Source organism: Lepus europaeus, chromosome 23 (assembly GCF_033115175.1).
Source record: "Lepus europaeus isolate LE1 chromosome 23, mLepTim1.pri, whole genome shotgun sequence".
In the NCBI taxonomy this organism is placed as follows: domain Eukaryota; kingdom Metazoa; phylum Chordata; class Mammalia; order Lagomorpha; family Leporidae; genus Lepus; species Lepus europaeus.
This window is the reverse complement of record NC_084849.1, coordinates 22,912,762-22,931,557: the sequence shown is the minus strand read 5'-3', so window position 1 is coordinate 22,931,557 and position 18,796 is coordinate 22,912,762. Positions and strand designations below refer to the sequence as shown.

Here is an 18,796-nt window from a genome sequence, read left to right as displayed (position 1 = left end):
ATGTGCAACTGACATAGCTAATTAAAATTCTATTTGTATTACTGGACCCACAGTTGCCAGGAGCCAGGAGCTTCTTCAGGGTCTCCCACCCAGGTTCAGGGGCCCAAGGACTTGGGCCATCTTCTACTGCTATCCCAGGCCATAGCAGAGAGCTGGATGGGAAGTGGAACAGCCAGGACTCGAACCAGCACCCATATGGGATGCCAGTCCTATAGGCTGGGGCTTTACCCGCTATGCCACAGCACCAGCCCCAGATTGGTTTTTTTAAGATTGATTGATTGATTGATTTGAAAGGGTCAACGTCCTGGCCTGAAGCACTGGCATCCCAAAGGGGTGCTGGTTCTAGTCCCGGCTACTCCTCTTCCAATCCAGCTCTCTGCTACGGCCTGGGATAGCAGAAGATGGCCCAAGTTCTTGGGCCCCTGCATCCACGTGGGAGACCCGGAGGACACTCCTGGCTCCTGGCTTCAGATGGGCACAGCTCTGGCCGCTGCAGCCAATTGAGGAGTGAACCAGTGGATGGGAGATCTCTCTCTCTCTGTCTCTGCCTCTCTCTGTAACTCTCTCAAATAAATTAAAAAATAAATAAAAATCTTAAAAAAAAAAAAAAAAAGAATCTTGGGGCCAGCGCTGTGGCATACTGGACTAATAAGCCTCATCCTGTGGCACAGGCACCCCATATTGGCGCCAGTTCCAGTCCTGGCAGCTCCTCTTCTGATCCAGCTCTGTGCTACAGCCTGGGAAAGCAATAGAAGATGTCTGAAGTACTTGGGCCCCTGAACCCACATGAGAGACCCAGAAGAAGCTCCTGGCTTCAGATCATCCCAGCTCCAGCTGTTGCAGCCATTTAGGGAGTGAACCATTGGATGGAAAACCTTTCTGGCTCTCCCTCTGTAACTCTACCTCTCAAATAAATAAACCTTTTTTTTTTAATCTGATTTATAATTTACACTACAAGATTGTTTAAATAATTGACTATTCTCATTCTAGAGTATTTTTTAAATATTTATTTATTTGAGAGACAGAGAGATCTTCCATCCATGCTGGTTCACTCCCTAAATGGCCACGACAACTGGGGCTGAGCCAAGCTGAAGCCAGCAGCCAGGAGCTTCTTCTTCTGGTTCTCCCACATGGGTGCAGGGGCCCAGGCACTTGGGCTACCCTCCACTGCTTTCCCAGGTGCATTAGCAGAGAGCTGGATCAGCCAGGACTCCAACTGGCGCTCATATGGGATACCAGTGCTACAGGCTCAGCTCCAGCTGTTGTGGCCATTTCGGGAGTGAACCAGCAGATTGAAGATCTCTCTCTCTCTCTCTTTTTCCCTCTCTCTGTAACTCTGCCTTTCAAATAAATATATAATTTTTTTTAATAAATCTTTTTACAAAAAGAAAATTTTGCCTAAACATAAAAAAAAAAACTAAAACTTTGAGTATCTGAAAACTAGGATCTGTAATTCTAACAATTTTGATAACACTGCAATAAAATATTTAAATAACTAACGGCTTCTATATTACCCTGCAATCTCCTCTTACTACTAATCTACATCATTGTTTCATTTTAAAGAGTCTTCGATCAACAATGTCCAACATATTAACTACTAGTAACATGTTACTATTTAAATTTCAATTAATTGGGGCCAGCACTGTGGTGTAGTGGGTGTAGTGTAGTGCAGTGCCATCGCCTGCAGTGCGAGCATCCCATATGGGTGCTGGTTCGAGACCTGGCTGCTCCACTTCCGATCCAGCTCTCTGCTGTGGGCTGGGAAAGCAGTAGAAGATGGCCCAAGTGCCTTGGCCCCTGCACCCATGTGGGAGACCCTGAAGAAGCTCCTGCTCCTGGCTTCGGATCAGCACAGCTCCAGCCGTTGCGGCCTTCTGGGGAGTGAACCAGTGGATGGAAGACATCTCTCTCTCTCTCTGTCTTTACTTCTCTCTGTAACTCTGTCTTTCAAATAAATAAATTTTTTTAAAAATGGCTTTTCAATCCAATGCAAAATATCAAGTAGCTTTTAATAATTAACACTGTGGGGCTGGCACTGGTGTAGCTGGTAAAGTTGCTGCCTGCAAGGCTGGCATCCCGTATGGGCGCCAGTTCAAGACTCAGCTGCTCCACTTGCGATCCAACTCTCTGTTATGGCCTGGGAAAGCAGCAGAAGATGGCCCAAGTCCTTGGGCCCCTGCACCCATGTGGGAGACCTGGAAGAAGCTCCTGACTCCTGGCTTTGGATCAGCGCAGCTCCACCCAGTGTGGCCATCTGGGGAGGGAACCGGTGAATGGAGGACCTCTCTGTCCCTGCCTCTCCTTCTCTCTCTGTAACTCTTTCAAGTAAAATAAAATAAATCTTTAAAAAATAAATTTCAATTAATTAAAATTAAATGAAATTTTAAATTTCATTCTTTGGTTGCACCATTCAAACTTCAAGTGCTCAACATCTAGACAGCAGATGTTTTTATCATCACAGGAAGTTCTATTGAATATTTATGGTTCTATACATGCTATTTTATCTCCTACTCACTTCTTAGTCCCTTAGAAGCCAACCTGTCAAAACTAAAAAATATGGGGGCCAGCGCTGTGACGTAGCGGGTAAAGCTGCTACCTGCAGTGCCAGCATCCCATATGGGCAGCAGAAGTCCCAGCTGCTCCACTTCCAATCCAGCTCTCTGCTATGGACTGGGAAAGCAGAAGATGGCCCAAGTGCTTGGGCCCCTGCACCTGCATGGGAAACCCAGAGGAGGCTCCTGGCTTCAGATCGGTGCAGCTCTGGCCATTGTGGCCAATTGAGGAATGAGCCAGCAGATGGAAGACCTCTCTCTCTCCCTGTGTGTATAACTCTGACTTTCAAATAAATACATAAATCTAAAAAAAAAATAAAAATGATGACCAATGACTAGTACATATGCAATTACTGTACTTTCTTAACCCTCATCTTTCTTGGGACTCACTCAAGCTCAGTTAATTCTCTCACTGGGAAATGTTCCCTTCTCCCTTGGCCTCCATCTTATCTCATTAACCTAATTTTCAGTCTTTTTTAATTATATCTTCTCCTACTCCACTATAGGTGATCCTCTATCTGTTCTTCTAGGCACAAGATCTCATCAAGACTTTTTGTTGTGGCACAATGGTCAATCCGGACATCCATATCCCATATCAGAATACCTTGGTTCAAGTCCCAGATCTGTTCCCAATTCCCTGCCTCCTGCTAATGCACACACTAAGAGACAGCAGGTGATAGCCCTAGTACTTGAGTTCCTGGTTCCTGGCTCTGGCCTGGCACAGTACCAACTGTTTCGGGACATCTGAAGAGTGAACCAATAGACGTGCCAACTCTCCCTGTCTATCTCTCTGCCTTTTAAATTAACAAAAGATAAAAATTTTAAGCATAAAGGCAATGCATCAGGCAATTCTTTTTGTGACAACAATTCAAAAAGAATCCTACAGGTCTGGTGTTTGGCCCAGTGGTAAGACAATGGTTTGGGGCATCCACATTCAATACAGAAGGAATGCCTGATGCCCAGCTCTGCATCCTGACTTCAGCTTCCTGCTAATGCAGATGCTGGAAGGCAGCAGTGACAGCTCAAGTGACTGGGTTCCAGCCATACTCATGGGAGACCCAAAGTGAGTTCCAGGCTCCCAGCTCTGGCCTGGCCCCACCCCAGCTACTGAGGGTATTTGGGGAGTGAACCAGTAGATAAGAGATCTTTGTCCACTTCTACCTCTGTATTTCTCAAATAAAATGAAAATAATTTTTTTTTTCAAAATTTAAAATACAGGTATCTAGGAACCGAAGCAGCAGACGGGATCTGTATTTATCTTTTTTTCTCTCTCTCCCTCAAATAAATAAATAAAGAAAATTTAAAAACTAAAACCCAAAAATTTATATTAGCACCTACCATTATTTTATCAACTGTTCTTCACCTTCAGTATTATTCATTGAAAGTATAAAAAGACAGGCATTTGGTGCACTGCATTCCCAAGAATCCTGGCTCCTCCATTTCCAATCCAACTTCCTAGTAATGCACACTCTGGGATACAGGAGGTAATGGCTCAAGTACTTGGGTCCCTGCCACCCACGTGGAAAACCCAGAATGAGTTTAATGAGTTCTGGCTTGCGGCTTTGGCCTGACCCAGCTCTTCTGCATTCACACCAGAGTCAACTATGGAGTCTGCTTCAAGAACCATTATACGGGCCAGTGCTGTGGCACAGCCGGAGCCGTGGCACAGCAGGTTTAACCCCTGGTCTGAGGTGCCAATATCCTATACGGGTGCCAATTTGAGTTCCGGCTGCTCCTCTTCCGATCCAGCTCCCTGCTAATGTGCCTAGGAAAGCAGCAGAGGATGTTCCAGGACCTTGGGCCCCTGCACCCATGTGGGAGACCTGGAAGAAGCTCCTGGCTCCTGGCTTCAGATCAGCTCAGCTCAGCCATTGTGGCCACTTGGGGAGTGAACCAGCAGATGGAAGACCTCTCTCTCTCTCTCTCTCTCTACCCTTCTCTATAACTTTTTCAAATAAATAAATTAATTTTTTTAAAAAAAGAACCATTATATACACAAAGATCAACTAATGCACACATTTTTAAATAGTATCTACTTTTTTTTGAGAGAGAGAGAGAGACAGACGACAGAGATCTGTCATCTACTGGTTCTGTTCATCTACCTGTCAAGGCCAGAGCCGGGCCAGAGCCAAACCCCAGAGCCAGGAATGCATATCCAAGACTCCCACATGAGTGGCAGGAATCCATTATTGTCCCCCAGGGACTATATGCATTAGCAGTAAGCTGGAGTCATGAATCAGAGCTGAAAATCAAATCCAAGTATTTTGAAATGGAAGGCAGGCATCTTAACTAAGCTAAATGTCCACTCCAGCATGTATTATTTAAATAAACGAAGCATACATATACACATACATAAAGTCTTACCAGTAGATGGGACACACACAGTAAAAGGAACTACATCAAGGCTAATTTTTTTCTCACTTTGAAAATATATTTAATAATTTTTATTTGCTTTATTTATTTGAAAGAGACAAGCAGGCAGACAGATCTCTCATTTGCTGGTTACAACCAAAATGCCACAGCAGTTGGGTCAGGCTGAAGCCAAAAGCCAGGAACTTAATCCAGGTCTCCTAGGTAGGTGGCAGGGACCTAATTACTTGAGCCATTGCCTGCTGCCTCCCAGGACACACAATACCAGGAAGCTGGAATTGGGAGTGGAGTAGGAATTTGAACTCAGACAATCCAACAGAGTATGCAGGTATCCCAAGTGGCCTGCCCCTGAAAATATCTTAAGGTAAAGGAGAACCTGAAAGGTTGATCTAAATTTTTTTATAAGATTTATTTATTTATTTGAAAGTCATAGTTACACAGAGAGAAAAGGAGAGGCAGAGATGGAGAGAATTCTCCCATCCACTGGTTCACTCCCCAGTTGGCTGCAACTGCCAGAGTCGCACCAATACGAAGCCAGGAGCCAGGAGCTTCCTCTGGATCTTCCTACGCGGATCCAAGTCCTTGGGCACCTGCACCCACATGGAAGACCCAAAAGAAGCTCCTGGTTCAGCCTTGGCTATTACAGCCATTTGGGGAGTGAACCAGCAGGTGGAAGATCTTTCTCTCTCTCTCTCTCTCTCTCTCTCTGTTTCTGTCTCTACTTCTCTGTAACTCTTTCAAATAAATAAATAAAAATAATAATAATAAGGACAATAACAGTAACTAGTCCCTAGTTCTCCAGTTACCCCTTTAAATATGTCAAACACTAGGCACATGGCCTCACGCAATCACATCCTAGATGAAATGATAGTCTCAAATCCTTGAGAGGATTTAAGAAGATACCTGTGGGCCGGCGCCGTGGCTCAATAGGCTAATCCTCCGCCTTGCGGCACCGGCATACCAGGTTCTAGTCCCGGTCGGGGCACCGATCCTGTCCCGGTTGCCCCTCTTCCAGGCCAGCTCTCTGCTGTGGCCAGGGAGTGCAGTGGAGGATGGCCCAAGTGCTTGGGCCCTGCACCCCATGGGAGACCAGGAGAAGCACCTGGCTCCTGCCATCGGAACAGTGCGGTGCGCCGGCCGCAGCGCACCTACCGCGGTGGCCAGTGGAACCAACAGCAAAAGGAAGACCTTTCTCTCTGTCTCTCTCTCTCTGTCCACTCTGCCTGTCAAAAAAAAAAAAAAAAAAAGAAGAAGAAGAAGAAGAAGATACCTGTGAAAGTTACTTACAAATCATGCTAACTAATGTAAAAGGGAATACCTAGCCTTTTGCTCAAAGCACTGTATACAGCAATCACCTTATATATATATTATCTCATTACTTTTAGCTGGCAAAAAATATTCAAATTGCTTATCTCTAATATTTTAAATATTATCTTTCTCTGACAATGATCCATATGAAACAACTGAAATTACATTCCCCATAATGGGAAGAGAGAGAGAGAGAGAGACTCTTTTTTTTTTTTTTTTTCCAATACAAAAAGCATTATTTCCTGACTTCCTAACTTACTAGGGGGAGAAAGGAAGCACAATTTGAAAGTGACTTATTCCAATTTAAGAAAAAAGTTACTATTTAATCCAAGATTCATCATGGAAAGTTTCAGCCCAAGAAAGCATTTTTAAAATGTTACAGGCTTAGGCTCTCCCAAGTGGAGTTAGAGTGACACGTTAATTGTGATACTTTGCAAGCAAAGAAATGTAAGTAGCAATTATTCATCCCCTTACTCAGTCTCTAAGATCTAATCTCTTTAAAAAAAAAAAGATATATTATAATCAAACTGATTTCCATAAAGCACAGATTTTTAAAAATACCCTCTATACAGTATCAATTCTTCACATCTAAGAGAAGTAGACCAATGATTTAGACTATTCCTTTTCCTATGATTTGTCCTTTTCAAATTCAGACACTCCACAATGAAAAAAAGTATCAGAATGTTGCTTCTAAGTTTACATTTCTACTTATTACAGATATGACTCTCAAGAGCAAGGATATTTTAAATAGTCATATCCAACTGAACTGGACCATCCACAAAACTAGAGAAATACCAAAAAACAACCATCCATACAGCCCAATATTAAATCTTTTTTAAAAAAATTACTTATTTCAAAGGCAGAGTTACAGACAAAGGGGGAGAGACAGACAGACAGATCTGCCATCCACTGGTTTACTCCCCAAATGGTCACAATGGCCAGAACTGGGCCAGGCTGAAGCCAGGAGCCTGGAACTCCATCTGGGTCTCCAATATGGGTGGTAGGGGCCCAAGTACTCTGGCCATCTTCCACTGTTTTCCCAAGTGCACTAGCAGGGAGCTAGATGGTAAGTCAAGAAGCTGGGACTCAAACTGGTGCTCATAAGGGATGCCGGTTATGCCACAACGCTGGCCCCTATTCCAAACTGTTAAATTCCCAACAAGTTAAAAATGGTAAGTCACTAGCAAGAACATACAAAGTTCTATGCTATCAATAGGAGATTTAAAACACACATACTCTTGACTACCATTGCCCACTTTAAAGAACTTATCCTAATGTTAGCGTAAGTGTATAAAAATATTCAAACAAATTCATCACAGCACTGTTTCAAGATAAAAATTGGCAATGTCCATTTATAAAAGGGAATTGCTGTAAACTATGATTCATCCATATACAGAATATGAACATTCATTAAAGGAATATGATTACACATGGGAAGTTATTCTTTCAGAAGTGTTTCAACAGATAATATGTAAGAGAAAACACTAAGGCACAAACCACTACACACAGGTGAGATTATAAATCATGTCTACTTTTCTTTATTCTCCTAGGTTGTCCCAAATGGATTTTGGTTTTTAACACTGAAAATGTACTATAGCTTTCATAATCAGAAATTACTTCATTATAACTTATCATTTCCAAAACGTTTTTAAGATTGATTTATTTATTTGAAAGGTAGAGTGAGAGAGAGAGATCTTCCATCCCCTGGTTCACTCTCCTAATGTCCACAATAGCCAGGGCTAGGCCACATCAAAGCCAACATCCAGGACCTCCACCTGAGTGGCAGGAACCCAAGTACTGAGAACATCATTTGTTGCCTCTCAGGCACATTAGCAGGAGGCAGGATTAAAACCACATAGAGCTAGGACTCAAACCAAGCACTCTACTATGGCATGCCAATACAACAGGATTCTCAGTTCCTCCTCTCGTACTTTTAGAATGCTTTTGATATACACCATTCCATTTGATCCTACCAGACAGCCTGAGACATAAGTAAAAGACTGTTCTTCATCCTTTTACTAATGAAAGAATTGGAGCTTAGAAGGGGTTATGAGCTTGCCCCAGAAAAATAGGGCTAATGAGGAGCACATCTAGGATAGAACCCAAAACTTACTGGTCTATCCATTCTCATGCTACAATAATTTTCATGTTGTTATTATTTTTTTATTTGACAGATAGAGTTAGGCAGTGAGAGAGAGAGAGAGAAACAAAGAGAAAGGTCTTCCTCCCATTGGTTCACCCGCAAATGGTACTACAGCCGGCGCTGCGCCAATCCGAAGCCAGGAGCCAGGTGCTTCCTCCTGGTCTCCCATGCGGGTGCAGGGGCCCAAGCACTTGGGCCATCCTCCACTGCCTTCCCGGGCCACAGCAGAGAGTTGGAATGGAAAAGGAGCAACTGGGACTAGAACCAGATGGGATGCCGGCGCCGCAGGCAGAGGATTAACCAAGTGAGCCATGGCACCGGCCCAAATAATTTTCATTTTGAACAACTGATACAAACATGAACTTAAATGATGTATTAAGTTTCCAGAAACAAAAATGAAGATGCGAGCATAATACCAATAATGCATTAAAATTCAGATTAAAAATTTCAATGATAGCGGCCAGCACTGTGGCGCAGCAGGCAGTGGCCAGAAGCACTGGATCCCAAATGGATTCCGGTTCAAGACACGGCTGCTCCACTTCTGATCCCGCTCTCTGTTATGGCCTGGGAAAGCAGTACAAGATGGCCCAAGTCCTTGGGCACCTGCACCCATGTGGGAAACCCAGAAGAAGCTCCTGGCTCCTGATGAGCGCAGCTCTGGCCGTTGTGGCCAACTGGGGAGTGAACCAGCAGATGAAGATCTCTCTCTCCATCTCTGCCTCTCCTTCTCTCTCTGGGTAACTCTGAATTTCAAATAAATAAATAAATCTTTTTTAAAAATTGCAATGATAGGCCGGCGCCATGGATTAACAGGCTAATCCTCCGCCTTGCGGCGCCGGTACACCAGGTTCTAGTCCCGGTTGGGGCGCCAGATTCTATCCCGGTTGCCCCTCTTCCAGGCCAGCTCTCTGCTATGGCCCGGGAAGGCAGTGGAGGATGGCCCAAGTGCTTGGGCCCTGCACCCGCATGGGAGACCAGGAGAAGCACCTGGCTCCTGGCTTTGGATCAGTGCGGTGCGCCGGCCACAGTGGCCACTGGAGGGTGAACCAACGGCAAAAAGGAAGACCTTTCTCTCTGTCTCTCTCTCTATCCACTCTGCCTGTCCAAAAAAAAAAAAAAAATTGCAATGATATATTAAAATTACTAGAAGAAATACTTCAATACAGTTTGGATTTAATCTCATACTTTGTCTTAGATCAACGTTTCACTGACTATAAAATTACATATAAATTCACCTAGAAGGGGCCAGCATTGTGGTGCAATGGGTTAAGCCACTACTTGCAATGCTAACATCCCCTATGGGTGCCGGTTTGAGTCCTGGCTGCTCCACTTCCATACAGCTCCCTGAAAATGCTCCTGGGAAAGCACAGAGGATAGCTGAAGTGCTTGGGCCCCTGCATTCAAGTGGGAGATCAGGAAGAAGCTCCTGGATCCTGGCTTTAGCCAGGAGGTCATTTGGAAAGTGAACCAGTGGGTTGAAGATCAAGATTGATCTCTCTCTCTCTCTCCCTCTCTCTTTCTCTCTCTCTCAATCTCTGTGTGTGTCTATAATTCTATCTTTCAAATAAATACAACAAATCTTTTAAAAAGTTCATCATACAAAATTACACAACTGGAAGGTCTGTAAAAAATAATGTGTCTTTAGCCAAATGAACTGCACAATCTTCTCCCAAACCATTCTTAGTTTTGTGGTTTCACACCAAATTATGAAGTTCCGTATGTGAAACTCAATTTGATTTCAACACCAAATGAATTACAACAGCACAAGCATGCTGTTTCTGCACAATACTTGCAACATTCACTCAATTTTGGACAATGACTAAAATTCTTAAGGTAAAAGCAGAATACAAGATAGAATGTTTTGTTTCTTTTAAACCAAAATGATCAGCCTAGCTCATGAGATGAACACCAAAAAATATTAGAAATTATTAAAGATTCTCAAAATCAGGCTATAGGAACTACTTGAAGTCAAGTATAGGCCCAACTGTATAGATGAGAAAGCTGAACCCAGGGAAGTTAGGTGGAATTAGAACTGAAGTCAGTGTGCCAATCCAGAACTTTCCACTGATCCATACTACCTCTAAGTGTAGTAAAATGGGCTCTCAAAAAGGGGGGGCGGGGGGGAGCCAGCACTGTGGCGTAGTGGGTAAAGCTGCTGCCTGCAGTGCTGGCATCCCATATGGGCGCCAGTTCATGTCTCGGCTGCTCCAATTCTGATCCAGCTCTCTGCTATGGCCTAGGAAAGTAGCAGAAGATGGCTCAAGTCCTTGGGCCCCTGCACCTGTGTGGGGGACCCAGAAGAAGCTCCTGGCCCCTGGCTTCGGATCAGCGCAGCCCTGGCCATTGCAGCCAATTAGGGAGTGAACCAGCAGATGGAAGATCTCTCTCTCTCTCTCTACCTACCTCATCTTCTCTCTGTGTGTAACTCTGACTTTCAAATAAAATAAATAAACCTTAAAGATTAAAAAAAAAAAAAAAGAAAAAGAAAAACCTTAAGATATATTAAGCCTCAAACACTAGGAGGGACCAGCGCTGTGGCCTAGTAGACCAAGCCTCCTCCACCTGTTACACCAGCATCCTATATGGGTGCCAGTTCATGTCCTGGCTGCTCTTCCTCCAATCCAGCTTTCTGCTATGGCCTGGAAAAGCAGTGGAAGATGGCCCAAGTACCTGGGCCCCTGAACCCACATGGGAGACCCAGAGGAGGCTCCTGGTCCCTGGCTTCAGACAGACCCAGCTCCAGCCACTGAGGCCATTTGTGGAGTGAACCAATGGATGGAAGACCTCTCTGTTTCTGTCTCTCCCTCTGTCAGTAGCTCTGCCTCTCAAATGAATAAATAAAATCTTTTAAAAAAACACAAAACTAGGAGACACAATAGTGCTCAAAGATAGTCTTTAGAAAACAATCTCTTGAAAGAATATCAAAGATTACAAAGACTGAAAACTGGCTTTTCAGGGCTGGTGCTGTGGCACAGCAGGTTAACGCCCTGGCCTGAAGCGCCAGCATCCCATATGGGTGCTGGTTCTAGTCCCAGTTGCTCCTCTTCCAATCCAGTTCTCTGCTATGGCTTGGAATAGCAGCGGAAGATGGCCCAAGTCCTTGGGCCGCTGCACCCACGTATGAGACCCGGAAGAAGCTCCTAGCTCCTGGCTTTGGATCAGCACAGCTCTGGCCATTGCAGCCAACTGGGGAGTGAACCAGAGGATGGAAGACATCTCTCTCTGTCTCTACCTCTCTAATTCTGCCTTTCAAATAAATAAAATTTAAAAAAAAAAAAAGGCTTTTCAATCCAATGCAAAATATCAAGTAGCTTTTAATAATTAACACTGCGGGGCTGGCACTGTGGCATAGCTGGTAAAGCTGCCACCTGCAGGGCCGGCATCCCATATGGGTGCCAGTTTGAGTCTCAGCTGCTCCACTTCCGATCCTGCTCTCTGATATGGCCTGGTAAAGCAGTAAAAGATGGCCCAAGTCCATGGGCCCCTGCACCTGCATGGGAGATCCAGAAGAAGCTCCTGGCTCCTGGCTTTAGATCTGCCCAGCTCCAGCCATTGTGGCTATTTGGGGAGTGATTCAGCGGATGGAAGATTTCTCTCTCTGTCTCTGCCTCTGTCTCTCTGTAACTCTGCCTTTCAAATAAAATAAATAAACCTTTAAAAAAAAAAAAAAACTAACACTGTTATCAACCATCATAGCTGTTCTTTTACTATTTCTATTTTACATTACCAATCATTCACTCAAAAAATATCTGAGGGGCTGGCCTGGCACAGAGGTTTAAGCCACGGTTTCAACACCAGTATCCCACACTGAGGCACCAGTTCAAGTCCTGGCTGCTCCACTTCCGATCCAGCTTCCTGCTAACTTGCCTAGGAAAGCAGCAGAGGATGGCCCAAACATGTGAGCCCCTACCACCCATGTGGGAGACCTGCAACCATTTGGTGAATGAACCAACAGATGAAAATACCTCTGTGTTCTCTGTCACTATGCCTTTCAAGTAAGTAAATAAATGAGAGGACTGAATATGCTGAGAACGGTGCTGCTTGGTACTGGGGACATCAGGGAACAAAAACAGACATGGCCTCTAACTCTTGTAGTGGACAGCTGGATGCACCTCTCTAAATTATTACTCCAGGATTTGACAGGCTCCTGAGCAAACTCCCTCGCTACCTTATACAACTGTACACTTTCTTCTACCTCTTCCACACTTATACCAACTACCACACCCCTCTGTAAACAGGAATACTTCCTCTGGTAACTCAGCATTCCACTTTACCATAGAAGGTGTTAACCAGAACTTCAAAAGATTTTTTAAATGATTTTACCACTCCTCACAGCCCGAGGCAAATTTCAAGAACTTTTCACAAGTCACAGTAAACCTTCCTGGTTCGCAATCCTGGTCTCAAATGACCGCTAACACACCCATCCTATAGTCCACTTTACTAGAAACCTGAGTCATCTAGATGGCTTAGGAGCAACCATGACAGTTCAGGAGCAACCATGGAGCAACCCTAATGTTGGATGTTGGGAAGAAGCACTCTTGGCCGGCGCCATGGCTTAACAGGCTAATCCTCTGCCTTGCAGCGCCGGCACACCGGGTTCTAGTCCCAGTTGGGGCGCCGGATTCTATCCCAATTGCCCCTCTTCCAGGCCAGCTCTCTGCTATGGCCCGGGAAGGCAGTGGAGGATGGCCCAAGTGCTTGGGCCCTGCACCCGCGTGGGAGACCAGGAGAAGCACCTGGCTCCTGGCTTCGGATCAGCGAGATGCGCCGGCTGCAGCGGCCATTGGAGGGTGAACCAACGGCAAAAAGGAAGACCTTTCTCTCTGTCTCAAAAAAAAAGAAGCACTCTTTAATCCAATGCAAGAGATCAACAGTTTTTAATAGCACTGCTGTCAACCATTATAACTTCCTTTTTCTGTATCAACACTATTCATTTACTCAAAAAACATCAGGGGCTCTCAGCACTGTGGTGAGTAAGTTAAGTCTCTGCCTGTGGTACCTGCACCCCATACAGACCCAGAGTCAAGTCCTGGCTGCCCCACTTCGGATCCAGCTCCCTGCTGATGATGGTCTGCAAAAGCAGTCGAAGATAGCCCAAGTGCTTGTGTCCCTGCACCCAACTGGAGACCCAGATGAAGCTCCTGATTCCTGGCTTTGGATCGGCCCAGCTCCGCCCATTGTGGGCATTTGGAGTGAACCAGCAGATGGAAGACCTCTCCCTGTCTGTCTCTCCCTCTCTCTCTGTAACTCTGCCTCTCAAATAAATAAATAAATCTTAAAAAAAAAAAAAAGCCCGAGAGCACAGGCTCTGCTGAGAACTGTGCTGCTTGGTACTGGGGACAGCGGGGAACAAAAACAGACATGGCCTTTGGCTCTTGCAGTGGAGCCAACAGCAGACCCATTGCCTCTCTTCCTCAGCTTCTTTTCCTGAGGATATATTGGAGATATATCTAATATATGATATATATATATATATATCAATATATCTGTGGCTATGACTCCAGATAAGCAGCATCTGATTTTATCAAGTGTGATCCTAACAACTTGTGCACAAATAACATTTGGCAACAAACCTGTTTTCCCTACATGAATCCACTATATTTTAAAAGACGTTCAATTTGCAGTTTTTGGTTTCTCATGCTTCCCCTTCTCCACTGCCACTAAAATCCTTAAAGATCTACACCCAATTAAAAGCATTCTCAGAAGTCATTTAATTAATGGAAATTCACATTCCAGGGTAATTGCAATCATTCACTGCAATCATTCATGGAGTTTTGAAAGGGTGGATCATCAGGTGCCATTCTTAAGAGATTTTAATTCACTAGATCCTGAATGAGGCCCTGGAATCAGCATTTTAGGCAGCGCATAGTACCCTGTAGTAGGTTACACTGAACCAAAGAATCTGGCGTATAAGCTGAGAAATGTGGGTTCCTCTATGGCCTGCCAGCAACTACAAGTGAGGCTGCACCCCTGTGCTGGCCACCTGAACTGCTCTGGGTCACCTCGAAGTGAGGGAGGTGATCAGAGCTGGAAGAGGACTTCATTTGGTAACCAATCTAAAATTCTAGAATCCTCCAAACGCAGTCTAACATCACATATTCAACTGGGTTTACTCAAAAACAGCGTCATTCTGGAAGCTCTTCTACCCACCCAAGTCACAGGCCCTCGAAGGAAAGACTTTCTGTATGCCACCAACACGCCTCCCTTGGTTTCCTAACAAAACCAGGGATCGAGAAACAACCCTGCCTGTGAAAAGGGAAGGTCTTCCTCACCTCCCCATGGACAAATCACAAACATTTCACAGAAAAATATGACCTGTAATTCAACCCAGGCCTCTGGCTGGCATCGCCATTCACATCCGAGAAACAAAAACTGAACTGGAAGTATGCGGACTTTGAGAGGGGCCAAACATTGTTCATGAAAGAACTGACAACAAAGCAAACGTCAAGATATTAAAATAGTGGAGAACCGAGGCCTTGATCAGAGGAAGGCACCTGAACATCAGTATTTAACAGGCGTCCAGAGCTGGTCGAGAATGCAGTCAACACTCGCAAGCAGGATGATCAGAAGCGTTTATGAAGGTGACCATAAAATCTACCCCATAATTTGGAGATAAGTTTTCTAGTCCGAAGTACAACCAGCAACATCAATTTATTGCAAGGCCGCGGAGATGCGATACACCAAGCACAATGCAATCGTTCGCGGAGCTGTCGGACCAGCGCTCCCGAACCAACCCTTCCCACTCGGCTGCACTGCCAGGTCAGGAGGGTGCCCTGCTGCCCAGCCAGGCGGCCACTCCTCCTTCCCACAAGTCCCGGGCCCGCACGGCTCGCCCCGGGATTCCAAGGGCCCCCGACCTCCTCCTGCCTCTCGCCACGGCGGGCTCCCACCGACACGGCCCGGGGCGACGGACACACACCCACCGCCGGCAGTCTGCGGCTGTCTCCCCAGGGCGCGGCGGGGACAGACCCCGAGCCCCCGGCCGGTCCTCCCAGGTCCGGGAAGGCCGCCCCGGCCCGGGTCCCCGCCTCCTCCGCGCCCAGCGTCCGGCCGGGCCGCGGCGCCCCCACCCACCTCGCCCACCCCGGCTGGCGGCCGACGCCCCTCCCCGGGGCCGCCAGACCTCCGCGGGCCGCCGCCGCCTCCTCGGAGGGTGACAGCCGCCGCCGCGCCGGGGCCGACAGCGGCCCCTCCTCCAGTTCCTCCTCACTCCGGTGAGGAGACCCGGGGTGGGCTTCTTACCGGACGGCAGGACATGGCGAGGCCCGCCTCGGCACGGCCTCCTCTGCCACCCCACGAGGCTCCCAGCCAGGGGCCACGGCGGGCAGCGCCTGGGCCGCTGGAGCGTCTAGTCCGGCAGCTCCTCCGCCGCCGCCGCCGCCGCTGCCGCCGCCTTCTCACAACCACAACAACATGGCGGCAGCGGCCACACAGAGCGCGCTCCCGACATCGAGCCGGGCCGCGAGCGGGGGTGCGCGCGCACGCTCGGCATTCAGCGGGCGGTCGGGAAGGGGGGGCGGTGCGGGCTGAAAGGGGCGGGGCCCGGCGGCGCAGGCCACGCCCACGCACCTGGGCGGGGCTGCACACTCGCCGAAATCCCTCGGCTGGAGACAGGCTAGCGGGGAGTTTCAAGCCGGTTTTTTTTTTAACAAGGCCTGGCTAGACGGATGGGAAATAGGCCGAGGAAGGGCCGTGAACGAATCAGGAGAAAGAAAACCAGAGCTGGTCCTAGGCGTCTTTTCCTAGCCCTGGCCTGGAGATACCAGCTCAGTCTACTTACCAGTGAAATAAAACAATGTGTTGCACTTCACCTGCGGTTGTAGTCAGAATAAAACTAAATCGGGCCGGAGCTGTGGTGTTGCGCTGCCGCCTGCTACCCCAGCATCCCCTATGGGCAAAGGTTCGAGTCCCAGCTGTTGCACTTCCAACCCAGCTCCCTGCTAATGGCACCTGGGAAAGCAGCAGAAGATGGCCCAAGTGCTTGGGCCCCTGCACCCACGTGGGAGACCTGGAAGAAGCTCCTGGCCCAGCCCTGGTCAGTGGGGCCATCTGGGGCGTGAACCAACAGATAGAAGATCGATTCTCTCTCTCTTAATCTCTCTCTCATTCCTTCTCTCTGTAACACTGCCTTTCAAATAGATTAAAAAAAATCTTTTAAAAATAAAAACTAATTCAAAACAATGCATGTAAATCTAATGTGCTGGAGTTATACACAGAATACATCTTCATACTGCCTCAACCTCAGGTCCAGCTCAAAAGCTCAGTGGGAAAAAGGAATTCTCACCTACCCAGACCAGGCTGCAGAATTCCACATTCCAGGACTGCGCTACCTTGGGCCCTACTGTCACCTCTGAACGTCATTCGAACATTGTTCTGTGGACTTGTCTACAAAGAACAAATCCAAAGAAATCTCTCCCTGCGTGATGTACTGTCTTTATGCACAGCACTTTCTGAAATTACGTATTCGTTTGTGTGCAATGTTCCTCGTCTTTCTACCCACTGGGATGGTAAAAGCTACTTGGGGTGGACACCGTGGGAGCCCGCTTGGAATGCCCTCATCCCATATGGAGTGCCAGGGAAAACCTACAGCTCACTCCGCTTCTGAAGCAGCTCCCTCTACTTTGCATGGGAAGCAGGGGATGATGGCTCAAGTGCTTGAGTTCCTGCCACCGAAGAGGGAGTCCTAGACGGAGTTCTGAGCTCCTGGCTTCAGCCTGGACCAGGATTGTTACAGGCATTTGGGGAGCAAACCAGCAGATAGAAGATTCTCTCTCTCTCTCTCTCTCTCTCTCTCTCTCACTTTCTCTTTCTTGCGCCCACTTTATGGGATACAGCATCTAAGGCAGTGGTTCAACCTGTTATGCTATGATGCCAGGCCCCCAAAACAGTATTTTTGAATTTTTTTAAAGACTTATTTACTGCAGCCAGCGCTGTGGTACAGCGAGTTCATGTCCTGGCCTGAAGCGCGGGCATCACATATGGACGCCGGTTCAAGAGCCGGCTGCTCCACTTCCAATCCGGCTCTCTGCTATAGCCTGGGAAAGCAGTGGAAGATGGCCCAAGTCTTTGGGCCCCTGCACCCATGTGGGAGACCCGGAAGAAGTTCCTGGCTCCTGGCTTCGGATCAGGGCAGCTCTGGCCGTTGCAGCCAATTAGAGAGTGAATCATCGGTTGGAAGACCTCTCTCTCTCTGCCTCTCCTCTCTCTGTGTGACTCTGCTTTTAAATAAAAAAAAAAAAAAAGATTTATTTAAAAGGCAGAGTTACAGAGAAGCAGAGGGAGAGAGAGAGAGAAAGAAAGAGAGAGAGAGAGAGAGAGAGAGAGACCTTCCATCCACTGCTTCAGCTATTGTGGTCATCTGGGGAGTGAACCAGCGATGGAAGACCTCTCTCTCCCTCTCTACCTCTCTCTGTAACTCTTTCTTTCAAATAAATAAAATAAATATTTTTTTAAAAAAAGAAGTGAAGCAGCTGAAACTTGAACTGGTTACCCATATGGGATGCCAGCACTGCAGATGGCAGCTTTACCTGATACACCACAGCGCTAGTCCAAAAAATAATGTTTTTTAAAAATGCAAAAGCTATTTGAAGATAAGGATCTTCTTAGTTTTTGTCTATCACTATACCCATGGCATCTAGAAATGCACATACCCAGTAGCAGGTAGTCATTTTCTTTTTTAAAATTAATTTGATTGATTTATTTGATAGGTAGACTGACAGAGAGAGAATCTTCCATCCACTATTCACTACACAAATGTCCACAAACAGCTAGGTCTGGGCCAGGCCGAAGCCAAGGACCAGGAATCTTATCTGGGTGCCCCACATGGGTGACATGGGCCCAAGTACTTGGGCCATCCTCTGGTGCCTCCCAGGCACATTAGCAGGGAGCTTGATTGAAAGTGGAGTAGTTGGGCCGGCGCTGTGGCTTAACAGGCTAATCCTCTGCCTTGCGGCCCCAGCACACCGGGTTCTAGTCCCAGTTGGGGCACCGGATTCTATCCCACTTGCCCCTCTTCCAGGCCAGCTCTCTGCTATGGCCCGGGAAGGCAGTGGAGGATGGCCCAAGTGCTTGGACCCTGCACCTGAATGGGAGACCAGGAGAAGCACCTGGCTCCTGGCTTCGGATCAGCACGATGCGCCGGCCGCAGCGGCCATTGGAGGGTGAACCAACGGCAAAAAGGAAGACCTTTCTCTCTGTCTCTCTCTCTCACTATCCACTCTGCCTGTCAAAAAAATAAAAAATAAATAATAAAAAAAAAAAGAAAGTGGAGCAGTCACAACTTCAACCACAACGCCAATATGAGATGCTGGCATTGCAAGCAGTGGCTTAACCCAGTGTACCACAATGCTGGCCCTCAAATTTCTTGATTAATGAATAGATGTCATGTATTTATATAACTCAACTGATTGAGTCTTCAGAATTT

The 18,796-nt window shown here is 46.8% G+C and overlaps 1 protein-coding gene across 8 annotated transcripts in view; it reads right to left on the bottom strand.

Moving 5' to 3' along the window:
• Positions 1-15,749, bottom strand: part of MTMR3 (myotubularin related protein 3) — a 158,689-nt gene extending 142,940 nt beyond the window's left edge. For 6 of the 8 annotated variants that reach the window (XM_062182646.1, XM_062182645.1, XM_062182648.1 and 3 more), the window contains exon 1: positions 15,616-15,748. The gene's annotated coding sequence lies outside the window, so the exon portion shown is untranslated. Of the gene's footprint in view, positions 1-15,615 lie in introns of all 8 variants that reach the window. The other 2 variants (XM_062182649.1, XM_062182651.1) reach the window with 1 other exon arrangement.
• Between the last annotated feature and the right edge of the window lie 3,047 nt (positions 15,750-18,796).